This window comes from Choloepus didactylus, chromosome X, assembly GCF_015220235.1.
Source record: "Choloepus didactylus isolate mChoDid1 chromosome X, mChoDid1.pri, whole genome shotgun sequence".
Lineage (NCBI taxonomy): Eukaryota > Metazoa > Chordata > Mammalia > Pilosa > Megalonychidae > Choloepus > Choloepus didactylus.
In genome coordinates this window covers 40,600,003-40,613,850 of record NC_051334.1, presented here as the reverse complement: position 1 = coordinate 40,613,850, position 13,848 = coordinate 40,600,003, and the positions used below count along the sequence as shown (strand labels likewise).

Genomic DNA, 13,848 nt, shown 5'->3' with positions numbered 1-13,848 from the left:
TTCCGGACACCACTGGCCATCCTCCAGTGAAGGTACCCGATTGCTGATGTGTTACCTTGGACACTTTATGGCCTTAAGACTGTAACTGTGTAACCAAATAAACCCCCTTTTATAAAAGCCAATCCATCTCTGGTGTTTTGCATTCTGGCAGCATTAGCAAACTAGAACACCCTATATTCCAGGAAAACTCTTCTTTACCTCCATTGTATAGTTGCAGTCCTATTTCCCCTTGATAGATAGTCAGGATCAATCACCCCAGTCAGTATAGTAATCCCCTTCCTTGTCTTCTGATTCATAGGCATGAGAAGCCCAAAGTGGCCCGATGGCAAGCTTAACTTCCAGTTCAATGGAATTGTTGTGTCTCCTGGTGGCAGCACTCCTCCTTTTGGAACTAAGACCTGTAGACCAGCAAAGCCTAAGGATTCAGGGACAGAAAGGAAAAATTTTTCTAGCAGATCACTAGCGGGGATAGTGAGTGGTACTACTCCCATTTCCACCCCTTGATTCCTGGACCCGTGAATCCTGGCTATAGGAGAAACAGCACCATAGAGTGGATGTTGATGCAGAGCATACACAGCCTCCTGGAGAACATTGCCCCTGCCCTGCAAGGTATTGTCACCTGGTTGGTGTTGTAATTGAGTCTTCAAAAGGCCATTCCACTGTTCTGTCAACGCAGCTGCCTCTGGATGATGGGGAACACAGTAAGACCAGAGAATTCCATGAGCATGTGCTCATTCCCGCACTTCATTTGCTGTGAAGTGGTTTCCTTGATCAGAAGCAATGCTGTGTGGAATACCATGATAGTGGATAAGGCATTCTGTAAGTCCACAGATGGTAGTTTTGGCAGAAGCAATGTGTGCAGGGAAGGCAAACCCATATCTGGAGTATGTGTCTATTCCAATTAGAACAAATCATTGCCCCTTCCATGATGGAAGTGGTCCAATGTGATGAACCTGCCACCAGGTAGCAGGCTGATCACCTCAGGGAATGGTGCCATATTGGGGACTGAGTGTGGGTTTCTGCTGCTGGCAGACTGGGCACTCAGCTGTGGCTGTAGCCAGGTTGGCCTTTGTGAGTGGAAGTCTATGTTGCTGAGCCCATGCATAACCTCCATCCACCATGATCACTTTGTTCATGAGCCCATTGGGCAAGGACAGGAGTGGCTGGATGAAGAGGCTGCCTGGCTGAAGTAGAGACGAAAGTTCTCTCTTCTGACTGCTGAAGTGATCACCTCCTCCTTAAAAGCCTTCAACCGATTAGATTAAATGTCTCTCATAGCAGAAGACACTCCCCTTAGCCAACTGCAGATGTAATCAGCCATAGATGCAATCAACGTACTGATGATGTAAGTCCATGAAATATCTTCACAGCAACAGATAGGCCAGTGCTTGGTTGACCAGACAACTGGGCACCATCACCTGGCCAAGTTGACACATGAACCTAACCATCGCAGTCATGAAATTAATTTAGTGGGTAGCAAGCAGAATTTTAAAAAGAAAATGAAATAGAAAAGAAATGAGGTTTAATCAAGGAAAAAGCTCATGTCAAGTCATTAAAAAAATTTGGGGGATGGAAGGAGCTAAAGAAATATTGAGGTAGCTGAAAAGCCAAATGGAGAGGCAATTCAAAGATTAGCTACAGCAAGAAGCTACCATCCCTAGACCTGGCGGGGCACAGGAAGGAAGTTGTATTACCAGAGTCTAGAGGCCAGGAGGAGCTAAAATCACAGTGGGGACTGGGCCAAGACAAGCTGGGACAACAGAGTGAGGGGTTGTCATGGTAGGAACTGGAGACACAGAAGACAGGGCTGCCAGATTTGGGGAAAAAAAACACAAAACACAAACAACAGAAAACAAAGATGCCCAGTTAAATTTGCATTTCAAATAAACAACAATTTTTTTTTAGTATAAGTGTGTCCCAAATATTGCATGGAACATACTTACACTAAGAAATTATCCACTGTTTATCTGACATTCTAATTTATTTGGGTATTCTATATTTTATCTGGCAGATGAAACAACAACCATTGCCAGAAACACCACCTGAAAGGGAGAGAGGGGAGACAGCCTGGCTTCTCCCTGCCTCCTACTCTCCAGTTTCTTTCCAATGTCTCCCATTAGCTAAAACCCAACTGGAAACCTGAAAAATGCCATTTGCAGAGTACAGCAAGGGAAGGTTGGGAATGGCTTTGAATACAAACAGGCAAATGACCTAGGATAAGGATTGTTTTGTGAACAGTTTTATGAACACTTCTGTTCATACACATGGATCATGAAATAAAATGGATTACTTAGATCATACACTTAAATGCAAAACAAAAAACTATAAAAACTTTTGGAAAACAACATAGGAAAAAAACCTTCAGGATCTAGGCAAAAAGTTCTTAGACTTGACACCAAAAGCATAATCTGTTAAAGAAAAAATTCAGTAAATTGGAAGTTCATCAAAATGTAAAACTTTTGCATCATGAAAGATCCTATTTAGAGGATGAAAAGCCAAGCTACAGACTGGGAGAAAATATTTGCAAAGTACATATCTGACTTGTATCTAGAATATATAAAAAATACCCTCAAAACTCAACAGTAAAAAGCCAAACAATTAAAAAATGGGCAAAAGACACGAAGAGATATTTCACTAAAGAGGATGTACAGATGGCAAATAAGCATATGAAAACACGTTCAACATCATTAGCAATCAGGGAAATACAAATTAAAACCATGAGATATCATTATAAACCTATCTGAACTGCTACAATTAAAAATAGCGACACCAAGAGTGGCCGGGAGATTCCACGGAATTATCTCTTGCTTCTACAGTGTTTGGATGGAACAGACCCAGTGACTAACCCCCATCTTCAGCCTCGGATCCCCCTCTAACTTCCTCTCCAGTTGTAACCTCCTGGACCAACTTCTTGACCATCCCTTGCTTCCAGGTCCAGCTAAAACCATTTTTCTGTAGTTAGCTCCTCATTGTGGACCAACCATGAGCTTCCACATCCATCAGAATTATTCTGCCAAAGTGGAGTCCTCTGTCAACCGCCTGGTCAATTTGCATCTGCCTTCCTCCTATACCTACTTCTCTCTGGGCTTCTATTTCCAGCGCAACTATGTGGCTCTGGACGGCAAGTACCACTTCTTCTGTGAGTTGGCAAAGAAAAGTATGGGGGCACCTAGTATCTCTTAAAGATGCAAAACCAGCATGGCATCGGCACCCTCTTCCAGGACCTGCAAAAGCCATCTCAAGATGAATGGGTGAAAAAGGGGGATGTGAATGGAAATGAAATAAACTTCAGTGGCAGAGAGATTCCAAAAGGAGCCGAGAGGTCACTCTGGTGGGCACTCTTACGCACAATTTAGACAACCCTTTTTAGGTTCTAATGAATTGGAGTAGCTGGTGGTAGATACCTGAAACTATCAAACTACAACCTAGAACCCATGAATCTTGAAGACAATTGTATAAAAATGTAGCTTATGAGGGGTGACAATGGGATTGGGAAAGCCATAAGGACCACACTCCCCTTTGGCTAGTCTATGGATGGATGAGTAGAAAAATAGGGGAAGGAAACAAACAAACAAACAGACAAAGGCACTCAGTGTTCTTTTTTACTTTAATTGCTCTTTTTCACTTTAATTATTATTCTGGTTATTTTTGTGTGTATGGTAATGAGGGTGTCAGGGATTGATTTTGGTGATGAATGTACAACTATGTAATGGTACTGTGAACAATCGAATGTACGATTTGTTTTGTATGACTGCGTGGTATGTGAATATATCTCAATAAAATGAATATTTAAAAAAAAAAAGATGAATGGGTGAAAATCTGGACTCCATGAAGCTGCTATGCTATGGTCCTGGAGAAGAACATGATCCTCGCCCTTTTGGGTCAGCATGCCCTGGATACTACCAACACAGACCCTCATCTCTGTGACTTCCTGGAGAGCAATTCCCCAGAGGAGGAGGTAAAACTCATCAAGAAAATGGGCAATCACCTGACCAACCTCCACAGGTCAGGCTGGGTAAGCATCTCTTCAAAAGGCTTACTAAGACTCAAGCACAACTAGGAGCTACCAAGAGGCCTTTGGGGAGCCCCTCTGCATTTCCCTGGCATCCAGGCTTCTGCCTGAGCCCCTCCCTCCAGTCAGGAGGATGATATAGGGGAAAACATACAATCAATGCAAACTAGAGTCTTTAGTTAATGGTAACATTGTAAGATGCTTCCATTAATTGTAACAAAGGCAATATACCAAAGCTAAATGTCTATAAGAGGGGGATACAAGGGAGTGAGATGGGATTCTTGGTGGTGGTGATGTGGTCTGACCTTTTCGTTGTATTTTATTTTTATTTTTCTTCTATCTTTTGTATTTTTATTCTTCATTTTGTTTTCCTTTTCCTCTTTTTCGGGGAAGAGATGGAAATGCCCTCATATAGAATGTGGTGGCGAATGCATGCTTATGTGATTATACTGGGAATCATGGATTGTTTACTTAGGGTGGATTGTATGGTCTGTGAATAAAACTGTTAAAAAAAAAATAAACAGAGGGATACAAGTGCTGGAGAAAATGTGGAAAGAGGGATGTACCTATTTCCTGTTGGTAGGAAAGTGGAATGGTGCCCAGCTAGAGGGCAGTGTGATGGTTCCACAGGAAGCTAACTATGGGGTTGCCATATGGTCCTGCAACCCCATTATTGGGTGTATTCTTGGAAGAACTGAGAGCAGGGACATGAGTATACATTGCACACTGGTGTTTATGGCAGCCATATTCACGATTTGCAATGGATGGAGGTGGCAATGGATGGAAGTGGCCTAAGGGTACATCGACTGATAAACAGAATGGTGAACTGTGGTATATACATACAATGGAATATTGAATGGCTGCAAGAAGGAATGAAGTTGTGGGGCATGCAACTGAGTGGATGGATCTTGAGGACAGTATGTTGAGTGAAATAAGCCAGAATGGAAAAGACAAACATTATAACACCTCACTAATATGGACTAACTATATTGTTCAAACTCTGAGAATTAAGTCTGAGAGCATCGGTCATCAGGGGAAGGCTTATGGTAAAGGTTCCTAGACTGTAAGCTCTTATAGCAGTCATATCTATTCGTGAGTTTCAGTGGTTATCTCTAAATTCTAAGATGCTGAGCTGTTTGTGTATAACCTGATTAGTCCCTGTAACTTTGAGTATCTGTGTGACACCAGAGACTCAGAGCCAGAGGTCAGCAGCTATGAATGTCAGCATTACCCATACAGCAAATGTTTAAAAAAGCTGAAAAAGAGATATGAACGAAAAGGACTTGATTAGAACTAAGGTAAACCAGACTAAAGGGTAAAGGCTGATATTGTCTGTGTTTTAAAACCTCAACTTCTGTGTGAGACCAAAGGAACAGATGTTGATTTGGTGCAAAATCTATACTCTCTGTAGTGCGCTATATAATTTAATTTTTATGGTCAATTTATTCAAACACCATAATTACATGGAAACTTTAATAGGGGATGAGAGCTGGTTGGTTTGTACAGGTTAGTGTGAAAACCCTGATACATCCCAGAGTAACTTGGGAAGAGAATAAGGAGTATTTGCAGGGCCCCCTTGAGGGCCTGGGGGAAAATGTGGAAACATTAAACTTCCCCACCTGGGGAATTCCTGATATTCTTGCAAGCATTGGGGAATACCATTGTAGTAGGCTAAGTCCTCGATCTTGGGGCTTGCCCTTATGAAGCTTGTTATTGCGAAGGAGAGGCTAAGCCTACTTATAATGTTGCCTAAGAGTCTTCCCCAGAGAACCTCTTTTGTTACTCAGATGTGGCCCATCTCTCTCTAAGTCCACTCACCATATAAACTCACTGCCCTCCCCCCTACATGGGACATACTCCCAGGGGTGTAAATCTCCTTAGCAATGTGGGACATGACTCCCAGGGATGAGCCTGGACCTGGCATCATAGGATTGAGAAAGCCTTCCTGACAAAAAGGGGAAGAGAAATGAAACAAAATAAAGTTTCAGTGGCTGAGAGATCTCAAATGGAATTGAGAGGTCATTCTGGAGGTTATTCTTATGCGTTATATAGATACCCCTTTTTAGTTTTTAGTGTACTATAATAGCTAGAAGGAAATACTTGAAACTGTTGAATTGCAGTCCAGTATCCTTGATTCTTGAAGACGATCGTATAACTATATACCTTATAAGGTGTGACTGTGTGATTATGAAAACCTTGTGGTTCACACTCCCTTTATCCAGTGTATGGACATATGAGTGGAAAAAAGGGGGACAAAAAGTAAATGAATAATAGGGGGTGAAAAGGAGTATGAAATGTTTTGGATGTTCTTTTTTACTTTTAGTTTTATTCTTATTCTTTATTTTTGGAGTAATGAAAATGTTCAAAAAATTGATTGTGGTGATTGCCGGAAATAAAGTGGTACCTGTAAGGGAATAAACGCTCTCTCGGTTCTGGAGGAGAAAAGAATTTATTTACGATCTTGCAAGATGGGGCGTCCAGCCAAACATGCGGAAGGCTGGCACCCCAGAGGAAGAGAATGGCGATCTTTAAATCTCCTACTCCTAATTCGCAAGTCCCTCCCCTGTTTCCCCATTGACTGGGTACTACAGAGGTTACAGCCTATCCGAGAACACTAACTAATTCATCTTTTGAGATTTTAATTTGTACAGCCAATCCCAGAGAGCCAACTAGCTCATTATTGAGATTTTGAACTGATTAGCCAATCCCCCCCCAAATTTTTATTTTTTTGCTGTGAGTTCCCGCCTCTGATACTACCTCATGTCTCTTTACATCAGGCAGATTCTCTCTTCTCTTTGTCTGGGGCTTGTTTAAACTGGTTTTGCCTCCATTTCCCTTATTCCATGCTGTCTCTATGTGAAAACGAAACTTATTCCTTTCTTACAGATTCCCTCCTCTTTCTTTTTAAACACTTTTAGTTTTCACATTTTAGATTCTCAAATTTGCTAAGGGCTTTTTCACATTCCTCATCATAGGGATCTTTCTTATTTTTGATTCTAGTGGTTTTGATGGGTTTTTGAACTAGCCTTTGAGCACACGGGATTATGTAGCACCCAGCTGTTATAAACATTTTGGCTGGAATGATAAGGAAAATTAAAATAGATGTTGCAATTCCTTTCCATTTCTCGAACCAATTTTCCAACCATTCTATGAGTGGGTTCTTAATGCTAGAATTCTTTTCTAGTTTCTGAAATAAGGCTGTTAAGCCTTGTAGGGCTTTGGTGATAGTTCCATTAGGTGCGGTATTATTGGGGATGAATGTGCGACAATTTCCCCCAACTATAGCACAGACGCCTCCTTTTTCAGCTAGCATCATGTCTAGGGCCATTCTGTTTTCCCATGCCATTCGGCTAGTGGCATCTAACTGTTCTGCTATTTCTTTAATGACATCCCTGGTATAGTTGATAAATTTTAGCTGATGATTGACATTTTTATTGATGGTGACCCACCAGAATAAGGACGATTTAAATTCTGCAGCTACTTGATTTTTAGCTTTAAACTCATTAGGAACTTTCTGGGGAACCCCTATACTATCTACAAACATTTTTTTATTGAAGGAACTAGGTACACTTTGTACATTTTTCTTTTCTCCTTTGCCTTGGGTTGGTACCTTTTTATTACTTTCAAATGCCAGGGTAAATGAGATAGCCAGTTGAACCAGAGCACAGGTTCCTCCCCACCTTTCAGGTAGTGTTGGCCAGAGGATGCCCTTCCCACAGTACCACCAGAGGTCTGCTCAGGGTATAGTTAGGCTGGAGAAGTTGCCAGTACTATCCTTGCTCACATTCCACACCTGTGTACACAAAGCCATGGTACCAAGATCCTGGAGCCCTTCTTCCCATCTGGAGAGACAGGCAGAGTGGTTTCCAGGACCAAGGTGAGACGCTGGTATGGCTTTGACACTTCCCTCCTGGACTGGAGGGAAAAGGGAGGACAACGTACTACAACTTTCACCAGGAGTAGCATTTTGAAAGAGGAGTGTTATACATTTAAACTCCCTTTCATGCTTTTTCATCCCCAAGGGGAAGGGCATAATCTGAACAGTGGGTTGTTTGGTTGTACAAGCATAACAGACACTTCTGTTTAGACTCTGGATGGTATGTTTGCCCCATTCTACCCAGGCATTTGTATTTCCATAACCTGTCTCTATTTCTGTGGTTTGCTTTAAGTCTTTGGCCTTAAGTATTCTAATGACCTTGGGGTCAATTTGAACTGGAGAGTTAAATTCCAGCCAAGTTTCCCTTAATGGTTTTTCCTCCAACCTGGGTAAGACCCATCCCTCATACTGTGTGGTCCACCAAGCAGTGTTCCAAGAATAACAGGGGTTAGGTGTCTCATAAGTTATACTCTCAAATGTTCGCCCCCCAACAATCTTGCTTTCTATTTGAACAGTCTGCTTACATAAATGCTTATATTCCTCCCTCAGTTGTTGCTGATGTTTTAGATTTTTACAGCTCATTACTTGACAAACATCAAATTGTACAGTTTGAGACTTTAAGCCTTTGACTACACTTATAACCAGCTTAGCAGAACCTGTTACTCCTTGAATATAGAACATTATGATCAGTATAAGCAATTTCATCATTAAGCTATACACAGAGCACAATGCAAACATAGGGTTTAATCCAGCCCTTCCTCCCTCCTAGTATGTTCTTTCAACTGTTGCCTATTTAAAGTGATCCTTAGGGGATCTGAGGTAGGAGTCACTTTCCAGGATTCAGGTTGAGTTGCTGGATACTTATCGTCTGGTTCAGGCACCAGTCCCTTCACTCGTGTGTAATGAGTCCAGCCTCTTTCTGCCGTTCGGACTGCCATCTCAGTTGTCAGCAAGACTTGATAGGGTCCTTCCCAGATCGATTGAAGTTTGGATTCTTTCCACGACTGGATCAGAACCCAGCTGCCAGGCTGATGTCGATGGGCAGCAAATTCAAGAGGCGGGGTCTGAGCCAGCAGTCCACGGTGCCTGAGAGGTGATAAAGTAGAAGACAAGGCCAGTATATAATTCTTAAGAAAAAGATCCTTTGTGTCTAGGGAGGGGAGCTCTCCAGTCCTCCTGGGGAAAGGCAAACCAAAAAGCATTTCATAAGGGGAAATTCCCAGTTCTTTTCTAGGGGCAGTCCTGATTCTTAGTAGAGCTATAGGTAAGCACTTGATCCAAGGTAACTTTGTTTCCAAAACTAATTTAGAAAGATGTTTCTTTATGGTTTGATTCATTCTTTCCACTCTCCCAGAGGATGGTGGATGCCAGGGAGTGTGGAAGTCCCAAGTGACACCCAGGCTTCTCATGACATTCTGCAATACACGGGAGGTAAAGTGACTGCCATTATCAGAGTCTATATTTTCCACTAACCCATAACGGGGAATGATTTGTTCAAGGATAACTTTAGAAGTTCCCAATGCTGTAGCTGAGGATAGAGGGTAGGCTTCCACCCATCCAGTGAGGTGGTCGACAATTACCAAAATATATTTTGAACGACCGATTGGTGGCATTTCAGTATAATCAACTTGAATGCTCTGGAATGGTCTCAGGCCCGGCTCTCTTCCCCCTTGTACCTGTTTTCTTAAAACCTTTTTATTAATTTTTTGACAAATTATGCACCGCTCACAGATTTGTTTAGCAACTGTATAAAGGCCTACACATCCAAATTGTTTAAGTACTACATCACACATGGCTTGTACCCGCCAATGACTCCCCTGGTGTAGGACTGCTAATATCTCCCTCATTATTTGTTTATTTAACATTTGTCTGCCATCTGGGAGAAACCATTTCCCCTGATCATTTAAGGTTGCTCCTAACTGTTTCAACTCTTTTACTTCTTTGGCAGAGAATGTAGGGACCCCAAATTCCTTAGGGATAGAGGGTATTAGGACCATTATTTTTAAAGGGGGGTAGAGAGAGGCCTCCTTAGCCTTTTCATCAGCCAACCTATTGCCTTTTGCCTCAAAAGTAGGTCCCTTCTGGTGTCCATTTATATGCACCACTGATATTTCTCTAGGTAAGAGTAGATTGGTTAATACTTGTTTCACCAATTCCCCATGAACCAGTTCTTTTCCTTTGCTATTGATTAATCCCCTTTCTTCCCAGATCTTTCCAAAGGTGTGGACTACCCCAAAGGCATACTTAGAGTCAGTGTATATTGTACCATCCTTTCCTTCTAATAATTTGAGGGCTTGATTTAGTGCATACAATTCACAAGTTTGAGCTGACCACTTATTGGGCAATCGGCTAGCTTCTTTTACTTCACAAGTTATCCCATCCACAACTGCATAGCCATTGTGCCTTTCTCCTTCTAGGACTCTGGAGGATCCATCTATGAACAGTCTTTCCCCCGAGTGCAGGGGAAGATCCCTTAGGTCAGGTCGGACTCGAGTTTGGTATTCAATTAGGTCTAAACAGTCATGCTCAGCGGTCTCTACTTGCTCAGGCCCCTTCCAGAGGAAGGAGGCCGGGTTTAGGCTATGATCTGTTGTTAAGACCAAATCATCTTTTTCCATTAGCATTGCTTCATATTTTAAGATTCGAGAATCAGTTAACCATTTCCCTGCCCTTTGAGACAGAATAGTTCTCACTTGATGAGGAGTACTAACTACTAATGCCCCTCCAAAGGTTAATTTCCTGCTTTCTTCTACTAAAAGGGCAGTTGCTGCAATGGCTTGAACACACCCAGGCCACCCCCTAGAGACTGGATCTAAAACCTTTGAAAGGAAAGCCACCGGCTTTCTTTGGCCTCCCCAGATTTGGGTTAGGACCCCCAAAGCTGTTCCCTTATCTACTGTAACAAACAGGTGAAAGGGTTTTTCGAGGGAAGGAAGTGCTAGAACAGGAGCTTGCACCAATGCCTGCTTGAGTTCATTTAATGCCTTTATTTCCACTTCCTCCCATTCTATCTTTTCAGGCTCTTCCTCTAGTAATTTTTGGTATAGCTCTTTAGTTCGAGATGCAAAAGAATCTATCCACAATCTACAGTACCCTACCAATCCCAGGAATTTTCTTAGCTCTCTTTTTGTTTGAGGAAGAGGCAACTCTACTATGGCCTGGATTCTTTCTGGATGGATTTTTCTTTCTTTTTTTTTTTTTTTTTTATCATCATTTTATTGAGATATATTCGCATACCACGCAGTCATACAAAACAAATTGTACTTTCGATTGTTTACAGTACCATTACATAGTTGTACATTCATCACCTAAATCAATCCCTGACACCTTCATTAGCACACACACAAAAATAACAAGAATAATAATTAGAGTGAAAAAGAGCAATTGAAGTAAAAAAGAACACTGGGTACCTTTGTCTGTTTGTTTCCTTCCCCTACTTTTCTACACATCCATCCATAAACTAGACAAAGTGGAGTTTGGTCCTTATGGCATTCCCAATCCCATTGTCACCCCTCATAAGCTACATTTTTATACAACTGTCTTCGGGATTCATGGGTTCTGGGTTGTAGTTTAATAGTTTCAGGTATCCACCACCAGCTACCCCAATTCTTTAGAACCTAAAAAAGGTTGTCTAAAGTGTGCGTAAGAGTGCCCACCAGAGTGATCTCTCGGCTCGTTTTGGAATCTCTCTGCCACTGAAGCTTATTTCATTCCCTTTCACATCCCCCTTTTGGTCAAGAAGATGTTCTCCATCCCACGATGCCGGGTCTACATTCCTCCCCGGGAGTCATATTCCACGTTGCCAGGGAGATTCACTCCCCTGGGTGTCTGATCCCACGTAGGGGGGAGGGCAGTGATTTCACCTTTCAAGTTGGCTTAGCCAGAGAGAGAGGGCCACATCTGAGCAACAAAGAGGCATTCAGGAGGAGACTCCTAGGCACAAACATAGGGAGGCCTAGCCTCTCCTTTGCAGCAACCGTCTTCCCAAGGGTAAAACTTATGGTAGAGGGCTCAACCCATCAAACCACCAGTCCCCTATGTCTGTGGTCATGTTAGCAACCATGGAGGTGGGGTAGGCGAATACCCCTGCATTCTCCACAGGCTCCTCAAGGGGGCACTACATCTTTTTTTTTTCCTTGTTTTTCTTTCTTTCTTTTTTTTTTTTTTAACTTTCCCTTCTTTTTTAAATCAACTGTATGAAAAAAAAAGTTAAAAAGAAAACAAACATACAATAAAAGAACATTTCAAAGAGACCATAACAAGGGAGTAAGAAAAAGACAACTAACCTAAGATAACTGCTTAACTTCCAACATGTTCCTACTTTACCCCAAGAAAGTTACATAATATAGCAACATTTCTGTGAACTTGTTCCTACTATATCCATCAGAAATTAACAGACCATAGTCATTTCTGGGCATCCCCAGAACGTTAAATAGCTTATCTGTTCTTCTTGGATTATTGTTCCCCCTTCCTTAATTGCTCTCTACTGCTAGTTCCCCTACATTCTACATTATAAACCATTTGTTTTACATTTTTCAAAGTTCACATTAGTGGTAGCATATAATATTTCTCTTTTTGTGCCTGGCTTATTTCGCTCAGCATTATGTCTTCAAGGTTCATCCATGTTGTCATATGTTTCACCAGATCGTTCCTTCTTACTGCCGCGTAGTATTCCATCGTGCGTATATACCACATTTTATTTATCCACTCATCTGTTGAAGGACATTTGGGTTGTTTCCATCTCTTGGCAACTGTGAATAATGCTGCTATGAACATTGGCGTGCAGATATCTGTTCGTGTCACTGCTTTCCGATCTTCCGGGTATATACCGAGAAGTGCAATCGCTGGATCGAATGGTAGCTCTATATCTAGTTTTCTAAGGAACTGCCAGACTGACTTCCAGAGTGGCTGAACCATTATACAGTCCCACCAACAATGAATAAGAGTTCCAATTTCTCCACATCCCCTCCAGCATTTGTAGATTCCTGTTTGTTTAATGGCAGCCATTCTAACCGGAGTTAGATGGTATCTCATTGTGGTCTTAATTTGCATCTCTCTAATAGCTAGTGAAGCTGAACATTTTTTCATGTGTTTCTTGGCCATTTGTATTTCCTCTTCAGAGAACTGTCTTTTCATATCTTTTGCCCATTTTATAATTGGGCTGTCTGTACTATTGTCATTGAGTTGTAGGATTTCATTGTATATGCAAGATATCAGTCTTTTGTCAGATACATGGTTTCCAAAAATTTTTTCCCATTGAGTTGGCTGCCTCTTTACCTTTTTGAGAAATTCCTTTGAGGTGCAGAAACTTCTAAGCTTGAGGAGTTCCCATTTATCTATTTTCTCTTTTGTTGCTTGTGCTTTGGGTGTAAAGTCTAGGAAGTGGCCTCCTAATACAAGGTCTTGAAGATGTTTTCCTACATTATCTTCTAGGAGTTTTATGGTACTTTCTTTTATATTGAGATCTTTGGTCCATTTTGAGTTAATTTTTGTGTAGGGGGTGAGGTAGGGGTCCTCTTTCATTCTTTTGGATATGGATATCCAACTCTCCCAGCCCCATTTGTTGAAAAGACCATTATGGCTCAGTTCGGTGACTTTGGGGGCCTTATCAAAGATCTGAGGGTCTATCTCTGAATTCTCAATTCGATTCCATTGATCTATATGTCTATCTTTGTGCCAGTACCATGCTGTTTTGGCAACTGTGGCTTTATAATAAGCTTCAAAGTCAGGGAGTGTAAGTCCTCCCACTTCGTTTTTCTTTTTTAGAGTGTCTTTAGCAATTCGAGGCATATTCCCTTTCCAAATAAATTTGATAACTAGCTTTTCCAAGTCTGCAAAGTAGGTTGTTGGAATTTTGATTGGGATTGCATTGAATCTGTAGATGAGTTTGGGTAGAATTGACATCTTAATGACATTTAGCCTTCCTATCCATGAACATGGAATATTTTTCCATCTTTTA

At 41.6% G+C, this 13,848-nt stretch overlaps 1 pseudogene; it reads left to right on the top strand.

Moving 5' to 3' along the window:
• Positions 1 to 2,982: 2,982 nt before the first annotated feature.
• The window catches only part of LOC119522088, a 122,003-nt pseudogene continuing 111,137 nt past the window's right edge, over positions 2,983 to 13,848 (top strand).